Source organism: Siniperca chuatsi, linkage group LG14, assembly GCF_020085105.1.
Source record: "Siniperca chuatsi isolate FFG_IHB_CAS linkage group LG14, ASM2008510v1, whole genome shotgun sequence".
Lineage (NCBI taxonomy): Eukaryota > Metazoa > Chordata > Actinopteri > Centrarchiformes > Sinipercidae > Siniperca > Siniperca chuatsi.
The window spans coordinates 16,186,701-16,200,140 of NC_058055.1; the positions used below are offsets into that span (position 1 = coordinate 16,186,701).

The 13,440-nt window shown below is 38.3% G+C and overlaps 1 long non-coding RNA gene across 1 annotated transcript; it reads left to right on the forward strand.

Moving 5' to 3' along the window:
* Window positions 1-1,225: 1,225 nt before the first annotated feature.
* Window positions 1,226-6,318, forward strand: LOC122888677. The gene is made up of 3 exons (XR_006380756.1): window positions 1,226-1,407; window positions 1,853-2,027; window positions 5,225-6,318. It is a non-coding gene; the product is annotated as an uncharacterized LOC122888677 (long non-coding RNA).
* Window positions 6,319-13,440: the final 7,122 nt, after the last annotated feature.

Here is a 13,440-nt window from a genome sequence, read left to right on the forward strand (position 1 = left end):
GCCAGAAAGAGACAATCGAGCATTTGTCCCTTTCTAGTGATTCCCAGCTCACACTCACATTTATCAAGATCCTTACGTTAATGCAAGCACAGGTAAAGCTGAGGTCAAAGGCATTTTATCAGCCGCTGTTGTAGATGGGGAGACATACTCTCACTTTCCCTGGGGATTTGCAATAAGCCATATTGATATCAAAACCAGAAATCTGGAGAAGCTCTCATAATTCAACAGAAAATTAGATTTTTTAAAAGCAGCAGTTAAAAACAGCACTGACTGGTTTTTGCTTATTTTGTGTTTTTACAATATGTTTCGGTGTAACTACTCTCAGTGAATCAATGCTCAATCATGCTCATTATTTTTAAACAAAGCCACTGCACGTCATTTAAATCTCACTTTTGCCAACGTTTCTGTCACTAGCTATCGTAAGCTAACTGTTACAACTCCTGTGCTTTTTATGCAGTAGTGAACTGGTGACATAGTACATCTATGTATTTAGAGTTACAATTTTCCAGACCTCCAAGGAATGCAACAACTTGTGCAGCGGCAGCGTGGCATTAATGAATAAGGACTTGCGTTTGGATAAGCACTGCAAGGAAGTGTGTTTCAATATACAGGTGATATACTGTTTCCGAATATCCGACATGTATTTTTTGTTGCCTTGTTATGTATTTGTCCTTGTAGACTGTAGATTGTGTGACAGTGTTTAGAAGAATGTTATTAGTTTAAAGCTGGAGTGCGGGACTTTTACATATAAATGAACATCCATTACTTTCAAACGAGGTCACACAATGCTGATTAAGCCTATAACCGCCAGGGAAATCTCTGTATTTTGCAGTATACAGAGTTTTTAAATCTGGTGTCTGTGGCAACATTCCCGCACTGGCCCACAGCTAATGATGCGTTTTGCACCAACCAGCAATGTTTGGTTTGCCAGAGCTGAAGTGGGGAGCAACCCAGAGCCATGTAGAGAGCTCCGCGATCCGCATTTGCTGTAAAAAAAATTAAAGGTCCACTGGAGAGAATGTTTATTATTGAGAATTGTTTATTGTTTATTTTGTTTATTATGATTATATAGTTTGTGTTAATATGCTTTGCCAACGTTGTATTGTATGCAGTCATGCCAATAAAGCCACTTGTACTGAAATTGAACGGAGATAACGCAACTCTCTCTCTACATGGCTCTGGAACAACCGTAGTGACGGAGTAGGCTACAGCAACTAGGAGTAAAACCTAAGAAGCATCCAAGAATAGTGTCTGATGCTCCAGATAAAAAAGAAACTCGCCATTCAGAGGAAAGATTACAGTCAAAAAAAGAAAGTGATTGACGCAAGGACAAACACGGATAACCACTGGTGTAGCTTTTCCTCGTCGGAGAGCACTGAAAGAAGGGACTGAGAGCACACACAGAAGGTACGTTACTGCTGTTGGACAGGTTGATAAAATATTTGGAGTAGGCTGTGTAGCTATTACATTTATTTACCTAAATAATGGATTATTGTCTTGGAAATTTCTCTGTATTTTTGTAACTATTTCTGAACACAAGCCTGGGGCGAGCTCACTGTAGGCAAACATCATAAGCATGCATCAACAGTGTTTGTGTAATTACCCTCACTTCCAGAAGGGGGGACAAAAGTTCTGCACTCCAGCTTTAATTCAATTAGGGTTGCATAAATCATGTAACACTTCTAGTAATGAGCTATTTTTTTCCACTAAATAGCGGGACAATGCAACCAAACATTACATCTTTATATTTCATTTTCTCTTGAAGAAAAAAAAAACAATCAGACATGATAGAGCTGCATTCGCAGTCTGTTCTCCAGATTCTTCACCTGCACCTGCCTGTCTTCTGATTCAGGTGAGAATTAAGGTGGTTTGATGGTATGGAGCAGAGAAAAAGCAGGACCGGCAGCTGCTGGTGGACCTGTCTCGAGGAACGTTCTGGGCTTTGGAGAGCTGTTGAGCAGGATGGGACCTGGTCTGGAGCCGGTTTCCTTCACTTTCCATTCTGTTAACCTCCTACTGTACTGCAGGTGGAGCCTTTCTATTACTCTAATGATACTGACGTTTGAAAGTCGCTATGTGTAAATGTAAAAGAAAAAAAATATTAGTGCCACTTTTTCCATTTTTGTTGGTCCCACAACTGGACTGCACTCGCCAAACAATGTTGTCCTGGTATCCAGCGTGGGGCCACCTTTTCAGTGAAGTATAAGTTGTGGTTTGTAAAACACAGTGGAAATGCAAGCCAGATAGTAGAAGAGAGCTATTAGATTATGCTGAACTGTATTTTTAAATTGGATGGGAGCATCTGCAAAATGCCATAAAAGGAAAGGATGGAGGTACAGCTGTAATCTAATATGACTAGACAGAGATCTTGTTATCAGAGTTAAAGTATTTAACATACAAATAAGCAACAACTGGAGGTTTAGAATGAAAGTGGTGAACAGCTCATCTCAAAATATTCTCTCTTACATGTGCAAACAAAAATCTAAAAACACAGTATCCTCACACACACACACACACACACACACACACACACACACACACAAACACACAGACACACCAGAGGCGGTGTTCGCTAATTACTGACATGAGCATTCACAAAACAGAGAGGTGCCCCTCGGCATCCTGGGACCATCGCTGCCAGTTGGTCACATGATCAGGGAGGAAGTAGGCCATAACACAGGAGCATGGGAGACTGCTAGTGTATGAGAGGTGTGTGTGTGTGTGTGTGTGTGTGTGTGTGTGTGAGAGAGAGAGAGAGAGAGAGAGAGAGAGAGAGAGAGAGAGAGAGAGAATAAGAGACAGTATTAGCATAGTTAGACTTCTAGCACATATTAACACACACACACACACACACACACATTTTAATATATCTAAATTTACATACACAAACAGGGAGAAGATGCCAAATCTCAGATGATAAGATGAACAGCCTGAGGATTTAGAAGGTTGAGCCAAAACACACACACACACACCCTTTCTTGCTCTCACTCTCAGTTGAATCCATTGAAATCTCTTAAATATAAAAGCAGCAACCTGAAATTTACTTTACCATCTACATTTTGTTTCTATTTGCATATCTTTTTCAAAAGTGTGACATGTAGATAAGCAATTTTTGATCTTTTCTTCTCCAGTTCACATATCAAAAATGAAAACAAGTCTGTTTTAGATGACGTCCTCTAACAGCACAAATGCACACAAACATTTTATGGTTTCAAAAAACATGGAAAAATCCTTTACACACATCAGCCTCTGACAGCAACAGAGCCCATAGCTGCTGCTTGTTGTTGTGCAGACATCTATCATTCTGCTGTGTGCAGTTTCCTCTGCTGAGTCATCTCCTTTAAATTCCCTTTGTTCATGCCAAATCATGTTTTTAAATGAAACAACTGAAAGTTTGACTCTCTGGTGGCAGAGTTGGAGCTAATGGAGTGGCTCAGATTGGCTCCTCCAGATGACCCCCTTAATGTAATTGGCTTAGAGTACTTAATAACTTAACTTAAGAACTTAATATATGTAATGACAGTTTGACAAGACAACAGGTTCCTACAGAAAATCTTTTTCAACATTTGAATCAAAGCATATTGCAGCACGGAAAGCTCAGTACAGAAGTAAGAAGCTTGATAATCATGTCTGAAAGGTCATATAGAAAATATTCCAGACCATTACACCTGGGATAACAGAAAGTAGTCAAAGTCTAAGCGTGTATTTTACTGCTAAAAATGTAAGGAGAGAAAACTAGACTGTAAAAGTGGACACAGTGTTAGACTGTAATGTGATAATTAAGCACAATAATAAAAGTATGTTAATAGAAAAGGGACTTTTACATCTTCAATGAAATTTGCTAAAGTGATTGAAAGGTTCCTTTATGGAAAAGGAACTGAAGCCTGAAACTGTTAACTGAAAGAAAGTTTAACTGAACTTTTTTATAAAACTTACAGTAAAAATTATTTTGCGCTAAAACAAGTTTTAAAAGATCCTTCACAGTGCACACCAAACCAAATGCAGTCAGAATGGCATCAGTAAACACATGATGCTGTGAGTGTTAGAGATACCTCATTGTCTCCTGGTTTGACAGTATCCTGTCCTATTGATCCATCCTCAAATCAACAGTGTCACCTCATGTTGGTGAGCTGCATAACAGATAAAAGGAGGACTCAACCTTCATATTCAGTGTCTGTCCACAAAAATGAGAATCGATCCACTAATATTTGTTGAATGCATGGCATGCACACACACACACACACACACACACACACACACACACACACACACACACACACACACACACACACACACATTTAAAGAAGGGAAGAAGACATTAAATATTCAACAAGCTGCTGGCTCATTGCTAACATGCCCTGAGGAACTTGATATCAAAGAATGACCAGCAGTTCACAGATGCTATAAAGCTTTTAGATAAATCAATTATACGGAGACTGGAAAAACAAGAGTACCCACAAATAAACTCACATGCACACTTAAGATCAATATCAAATTTGACACAGTCGTCACCTTCACCAGATCTGCAGAGCAAAGCAAAATGCAGTGTGACCTCTAATTCCAATCACTGAGCAGTGATGGTGACCATGTGGCTCATCTTGTGTAACCAAGACCCATACCATCCCAAGCTTATATAGGATGACTTGTTGTAAATATGTTACTATAGTGCGAGGGTAGCTTTGATGGTATTGTTTCCCCAAAGGGAGAGGAGACTAATGCTGGGATCAGACTATACAATGTCAGTCTGATAACTATGCAAATATGTTAGGAACGGAAATGAAAGTTGGGCACGACAATTGCTCGTTTTATGCTGTGTAGTGTGTCATAAAGTCATCCACCTGGTTTTTCAATTTCAGCGTAAAAAAGTTGGTGGAAAAGTTGATGTATAAGTATGTGACTTAAACGTCACTCAAACCTTCGCCCACTAAGAGACTAAAAATTACACCAGATGAAAACATCAGATCTGTGTGGAGAGATGAGGAGACTGTAACTGTAATGTTGATCAAATTAATACATGAAACAAACATAAATGACATATTTCCATCACGTTTGCCACATGGATTTCCACCGTTTGAGGTCTGGCTGGAGCTATTTTAATGGTTTAATGGCACTGGACTGGAGAATTAACGTCACCACCAGCTGTTTTTCTCGATGCGCTCAACTCCTAATATAAGCATAAAAGTAGTGGATGGGATCCCACATTCATTTGCATTTTCTTTTGCAGATTATCTGAAAATTCTGTGAAACTTGGCTACAGTGGAAGACAACCAACGCAGCACCTGGGATGCCTCATGACGTCAAGACAAAAAACTAGCATGTCAAAAAAATATTTCCTTCTCTCTCCAAGTGAGACAACTTCTGCGATAACTTCTGTTCCATGACATTGACTCATAGGCGCACAGATCACTCCTCAATGCACAGTTGCAAACACCAAATACCAAAGAGGAGTGATGTTGGATTTCATTTCAGTGAACATGTAACCAACTGACTCTCACCCACTGAACATTATATGCTACAGGGAAGGAGATGACTGAGCCCATCTTCACCGCTGAGTGACAATAAAAGGTTCACTTTAATTCATATAACTGTGTTTACATACGTAAACATTTGATGTTGGTTGAACAGTAAAGTCGGTCCCTGGCATCTCACTGATTACTTATGATCGTAGTGCAACATGTAGTCTGTGATGTCTCTCAGCCAAGTCAAGGATTTATGTCTCTATGATGGCCTAATCTGACACAGTGACAGATATTGTAGTTTATAGCAGAGAAAGGAAACAACAAAAATGTTTTTACACTCAGCGATATTACAGTTCATTTTATCATAATTATGCATCCAAACTGAGGTACTCGTCCATTGAAGACAAAATGGCACAAATTCACAAATTCATAGATGCCACGTGTTTAAAAATGTTTACTTTTCAAAATATAACTGCTTCTATGACTTTCACCTGGATTCTTCTCCTCAGTGTGAAAGAGTCCCTACATGTCACATTTACCTTTGATTGTGAAAATAACATTTACAAACTAAATCCCATTTACTACAATCTCACCGAGTCAACGAAAAACTTTTGCTTATGATGTATTTTGGAGCTGAAATGGATATATCATGATTTAGAATACAATTCTACTGTAATTGAATAAAGCCCCACCTGTATTGCAGAATGATTGGATTTTGTGAGGATGATTGGCTTGATTCAGTTTGTGCACAGGATTGCCCAGACGGCTCCGTGTGCTGCAGCTGACACCGACGGTGTGTGAATCAGTAAGTGACTGATCAAGAAGAAAGACATTTTTACTATGCAGCGTCTCAGCAAATGCATGCATGTTTGAAGCATTTTTAATGCTGTGTGTGTGTGTGTGTGTGTGTGTGTGTGTGTGTGTGTGTGTGTGTGTGTGTGTGCATGCGCACGTGGGCAGTAGCCCAGCTCTGTTGGCTTTTTTCCTCCTCAGTGCTGCATGGATTTGCATCTCATTGACAAAGTTTATCAGTTGAAGAAGCCACTCTCTTTGTGAGTTGTACCAAAAAGCCTCTATATAACGGCCCGGTTGAACCAAAATAAAAGCATCCCTCTTATCCCTGTTATTCTCACTTCATCAAGTCAAATGGAAAGGATAAACAATAAAAGATGTTCTCATATTGCTGCCTGGCTGGTCCCCTCTGAGGCTGCATAGTGGTTACAGTATAACAAAAGAAATGCCCATATATAGTTTTGTCTCGACAAAGAAAGAAGCATATGGATATAACACACACGCAAAGTCACACACATATAAATCGCACTGAAACAAGCCCTGTAGATATAAAACAGTCTGCATCTATCATTTGTTCCGTGCAGTCAACTGTTGCCAGATTTTGACAAATTAGAAATATCCCCATTGGCCTAGATGACTGATGTGAGGTATTATATAGGTACTGTATTATATATATTTATAGGGTTCTAACTTCCTCCCAAGCCAGTTGGTCTCCCCCAGTGTCTGACTGAAGATTTTGATCTTTGTTAAGGCATATTCATATTCCTTTGCCATGCCTATGTGTGCGCACATGCAGTGCTGCTGTTGCCTCTGTATTCTGTGGCTTTGTGAAAATGTGTGCTTTGTCTGTGAAATTCTGCTTGACACTGATAGGATCGCATGGGTACACAGGTCCAGAGGGACAGCCATCTTCAGTTCAATGACTGTTACCAGTCAGCACCAAAAAAACAAAATGAAGAAAAACAAAACAGCCAAAGACAGCATGCAATAACATCACACTGAACACAGGCATTCTGCAGTGCATCACTCATAGAAGATAGTTTGCGTTAAGTATTCTGTGAGCACATTTCATGTCTATGTTCATAACTAAACTTGGTGTTCGGTGCACTGTCTGCCTCAATTGTGATGCATGGTGAATGCACACCAATATGTGCTGTTATTGCAATTCAGACCACGTACAGTAAAGGTTAAAATAAAGACACCCTTTACTCCTTATCTTTCTACACATGTTGACCAGTCATGGATTATGTATTTTAACACTCTGTAATAAACATTAAAAGTCACATGTCCTTCTTGACCTTGAAAATAATTAGCCTAATGTGGCAAGGCTAGACCCTGGACAGGATATTGAATGAACACCAGAAACAAACACCACCAGCTGTCTGTGAACATCAGACCAAAACCAGTCACAGCATTGACAGGGAGAAGTTGGACAGCCAGTGAAAAATCAAGGCCATTCAGATCTGATGCCAGACATCAGAGTAGCCAAGAGATGATTAGCTTAGCTTAGCATAAAGCCTGGAAGCAAGGGGAAACATCTAGCATTGCTCTGTCCAAGCTCAATAATCCACCTACCAACACCTCTAAAGCTCACTAACACGTTTTATTTCATTTTTTTAATCTGTACACAAACAGAAATGTAAAAAGGACTATTTGTGACATAAAGGAAGTTACTATTTCTTGGAGAACGGCAGTCAGGCACAGTCACTTCCTGGAGCCTTGTTGTCACTGTGAGGTTGCCAGGCAACCAGCACTCTAGCCAGAGACACTGCAAAGAAGTGGTGGGCGGATGGATAAATTGTTGTTCGTCAAGAAATAGGGTGACGCTTTAGATTACAGCCCACAACATACAGCATATTCTTAGCCACATAGCTCATTGTATCATATTTTAATTTTGAAATTGTGCAAAAACTTTCAATAAAGTTTTTCAATGACTGCAGTGTTTATGTCCTTTACTGTCACTCTGTGACAGGACATAAAATCGATCATAATCTACAACTGCCCCATTAGATGGACATCCTGGTTTTCAGTTTAGCTGTATTTACTGTACCAACCTCATCATAAATAAGCTTTTCTACTTACTGTACTCCATAACAGCAATGAACATCACCCTGTGTAACAACAGTATCAGTGTCAAGCTATGGGTCATTTCAACAATTTCAACTTGCAACCAAAACTGAGTAATGCCAAAACCACTGGCAATAGCTATACAAAACATCTCTATAGCGTCCCTCAACATCAGCTCCACTGAAGGTGCCGTCTCAGCTGCCACTCACTTCACCAACAAACGTTGATGGTTTATTATCTGTGTGTGTTTCTCAAGGATAGTTATAGTCATGTACCCTGTAATATTAGAATAGGTACCCAGTAGTTAAAAATACTTACAATCTGTTTGTCAGATTGTTGCTCAGTAGTTGTCATACTGTATCTCATAATATGAGAATAGTTACTCATTAGTTTAAAAAAACTTACCATATATATTTCCGAGATTGTTACCCCTTTATTTCCTAACTTACATACTGTACTGGTACACCATTAGTACAATAACACAGGACGCAACACACCCTAAAACCACAAGTTCTCATTTTCACACTTTTTTTTACTTTGGAGGGAGCCAGGCCAGCTGTTTCCCCTTGTTTTCAGCTTTTACCCTGAGCTAATCACCTCCATTCTCCAGCAATATACTTGACGCACAGACATGTCATTGGTTTCAATCTTCTAACTCTTGTAAAGAAGGTGAATAAACATATTTCCCAGGATGTGGAACTATTTCTTTAAATCTCTAGTATACAGGATCTTATACCCTGAGCTAAACCTAATCCTAAATTTGATTTGAATTCCAAGTACGGTCCAAAAATAGTGCACTACCAGAAGTAAAAACTGTACAAATGTCATCATTTTAGAAAATTGTCTGCAGCCTTCTTCATTTGTGAAATGTGGACTTTTGGAGATTTTATTCTTTTTTTTTGAGAGAAGGAGAGAGAGGGGAAAGGAAATAGAGATGACAAAGTGAAAATGGGACATTGGTTCTCAGTATATTTAAGCAGACACTAGCCATAAATTATACACAAGCTATAAATAATAGTAGATTGTAGAACTGTGACATGTTTGAATGAAAATTGGTCAAATAACCTTAACTCAGCTCCAGTCAATTACCATAAACTGAATGAGGATGAATGAGATAAGCCTGCCCAGTCCTTGTCCTGTTGTTCTTTAAACCATAGCCCAATGGCGGTAAGAGCAGGAGTAAGAGCAGGGATTACATTCAACTGTTCTGCCTCCATTTCTTTCTCAGGCATTCATTCATTCCTTGCCAAGTTCACCAGGGTGATACCAAGCAGGGAAGTAGCTCGCTTTCATCTGCAGTGGAGCAGAGCAGCCATGAAATGATCAATATCTCTGAAGAAGCAATACCGTGTGTATATCCCCTGGTACCTGTGTATAACTTGGCTTCTTCCCAAGATACAATTCTATAGAAAAAAATGCCCTAATTCTGTTTATATTGAATGCATGGTGTTGTGTGAAAGAAAAGATATTAAAACCTCTTGGTTGGTGATCATACTGGATGACAACTCCTGTCACCTGACTTTACCTCCTCCACATGCCTCGCACTCATGGAAAGAATGGGGTTTGCATTCTTGCTTTTGCTGAGACGAGGCCTCCAGCATCCAATTATTTCACTCCTTTAAATGCCTTCACAGCAAAACCCCTTCAAAGGCCTATTCTCTCTTTCTCACTGTGTAGGACGTGATTTCACTCCTTTATGTCTTTGTAGCCCTTCCTCTCCAGTCAGCATTGCCTAGAATGCAATTCACGGTCTCTAAATGTACCGCTGCCCCTTCTCTCCTATTACTCTAATCTGTGTGCCAAATGCCATGGGACAGATTGCAGCTAAAACAGATGGGAGAAACAGTCTCAGGGTGTCCATAGTTAAAAAGGTGGCGAACTCATCTCCAGGGAAAATGAACTCTCTGAATGATATTCATTCTCCCAAATCTGATATTCTTGTGGCTGCTGGACATCACGCTGTGATGAGTCCCTGTGAGGGAAACCCTCTCCCTCATCCACCAGTCTCCCTTACTCTTCTAAGGTTCTTAGAAAATCCTTTTTTGTGTGTAATCATAATCTCATCCAAGAGGATCCATCATTGTCATTGAGACAGTTTATGCAGCAAAAGGTCTTTAAAGTGATTCTATAATAGGGAAAGTTTCTTTTTTTGTTACTGTAGAACATTCAGTCTACCTCATTTCAGCTCTTTATCGGAACACATTAAAAAGTGGGGGAGCACTAAAGTAAGGACACAGGAAAACTGCCATTTAGATGAAGTGTTTCCAATCAGCAGTGATTTTGTCTTGACCCATTTTTGTTTTATTTTTCTATAATGTGTTGGACAGTCCATGCACTAACACTGCCAAGGCTGAGCGGTCATTCACACTAACCTTTGTTTTCCATATTGTTTTGTTTATTTTGTACATATCACAGTTAAATCCCTTCTTATCAGTACCCCACTCCTTTATTGTTCATTCTGTCCTGTACATTTGTTTATATTTACATATATAACAAATGGTTAGATGCTAAACTGCATTTTGTTGTACTTGTACTTACTGTAGGCAGTGACAATAAAGCTGAATCTAATCTAATCTAAACATCTGTGGTCCATGTTAGAAATGTGTGCAGCCAGTTAAGATCATATCTTTATTGTCCTACAATGATAAACCCAAAATAAAGAAAAGATCATATTAGACATTAAAAGAGTATGTAAATTTATTTATGTTTTCAATATATTTATTTATGTTATTATTACTTTCTCTTCTCTCTCTTCTTTTTGTTTCTTTGGATGGAGAACCTTTCACTATCTAGAAAAAATACATTATGCTGCAATTATGCAATTGCTGTTGAAAATAGAAAAATACATTAAAAGTGTGTAAACTGTACATTCAGTATTGATGGAAGCCATATAACCAGAGTAGAGGAGAGAGCCGAGTGTGTGCCGAAAATGTGTTTTTGTATTGTCACACAATTTCATTTTGAAAGGAAGACACAAGTGCTTGAGGTTGTATCATGCATTATTGGTAGGTAAACTGTCTTGTCACAGCTGTGTGCACCTTCATTCATTCTTTCTCTTTTCTCTGAACATATGACCAGTTTTTAAATGATGATGAATTGTTAAACTGCCTAACAGTATTTAAAGTACAGTATTAGCTCCACCTCAACCAGCTACAGTACAACTTTAAAATGCTGCTTACACATAAATGTATCAGTAAATTAACAATTATATAATTGTATATGATATATACTGTAGAATATAATATGTATTGCTATAACATTCACAGCAGCTATTTTTCTGTGTAATGAGTACTTTTACTTTTGATACTTTAAGTACATTTAGCTAGTAGATAGATAGTAATTCTGTTCTTTTACTTAAGTAAACTAAGGCTTTGAATGCAAGACTTGTACTTGTCACTTTGTGAGTATTTTTCCGTTGTTGTATTGCTACTTTTTTAAGGTTCTAAATACTTCTTCCACCACTGCTGAAGCCCGTCCCAGCACGCATAGTGCTGGAGGTAGGGAAGCATCCTGGACAGCTGACATTTGCATATCTCTGTAATGTAGCGCAAAGAGCCACAGGATGGAAATCAAACTGTGTTGCACCTGTGTGAAGGAGTGTCGTGAGAATGATGGCGTGATTTAAATGTGCCACAAGATCCGAGGCATGTTGAGTGACATGCTAAGTACTACAATAGGCCTAAGTACATTTTCATTAGGTGTAAAGTGTAGTTCAGTTAAAGAATTTAAAAAGAAGAGAAGTCAATTTTATCATTGGCTCCAATGAATTACTGTAAATTTAATGTGGATTTACAACAGTATCTTACAGTATTTCATAATAATTGTAAAATACTGTTAAATATTCATCCTTTGCATGTAAATTAACAATTAATGTGGTAATATTTTTATATTTTACAAGTGACATTGTGTTGCTCAATGTTTTTGTTGTTTGTTTGTTTGTTTTACAGGCTCTCGTCATCGGTGATTGAGGATACCAGCCAAACAGTCAAGTCCTCTCTCACTGTTCGCTCTCTCTTTCTCCTTTTTACTTTCACTGTCATGCAGTTCACATTTACTTGTGCAAAAGACCTGTTTCCAAGCTAGACTGTGATGCAGTTCTCTTATACTGTTCTTAATGCTATTTTAATTCAGCGTCTGAGGATATACTCATAAGTGCTATAAGTCATTAATGATTGTATTGGAGACAGTTTCTTCCAAATATTGTCAGTTTTTTAATACAAATGTTCCAACTATTATAAGTCTTACAAAGTCAGCTGTACAAATGATTGAGGACTTGTAATAAACTATAGCAATATTTTATTGAATGTGTATTCTCTTGTGTTTTCTTTATATATTATTTTGGGGATTTATGCAAAAGTAGCAGATTTTATTACCCTTTGTAAATAAACAGTAACATGCTGGCATATACTGTAAAATTTTCATAAAACCCACAGTTATCCTACTGTCATATACTGTAATCCAATATAGGGTAATATACTGTCGAAATAAATTACAGTAGATGCACTGTCAAATAACACACTGGGAAAATCAACAAGGGGAAGTACCAATAACAGGCTGTGATAGACACAGAGGCACACACACCACACGAGTATTGTGCTGACCAGTGATGGGAAGTAACTACTTGCATTTAATCAAGTGCTGTACTTGAGCTTTACTTGAGTCTTTCCATTTGATTCTACTCTCTACTCCACTACACTTCAGAGGGAAATGTTGTACTTTTTACTCCACTACATTTATCTGACAGCTACAGTTACTAGTTGCTTTTCCGATAAAGATTTTAAGTAAAATAATATGATAATACTAGAAAATGCAATGTATTGTTAAAGATTAAACTAGTGGTTCCTAAATTCTTGACTTCAGACGCCTTAAAAAGAGGCAGTGTGTAGTTGGGATCCTTTGCAACATTTCAGATGTCTATAAGTTGCTACCAGTTCCACCAGAGACATTTCCCCTCTAAATTTCTTAGATGGTTTTATTTAAATAACTGTATCCAGTATTAAAAAGTTTGTAAAAAGCAAAAATTAGAAAAAAGGCCCAGAAATTACTATAAATTTGTGCAACTTTGTTGTTTTTTTTCCTGCCACATTAATCATCTCACGACCCTATTTTATGACCCTTTAGA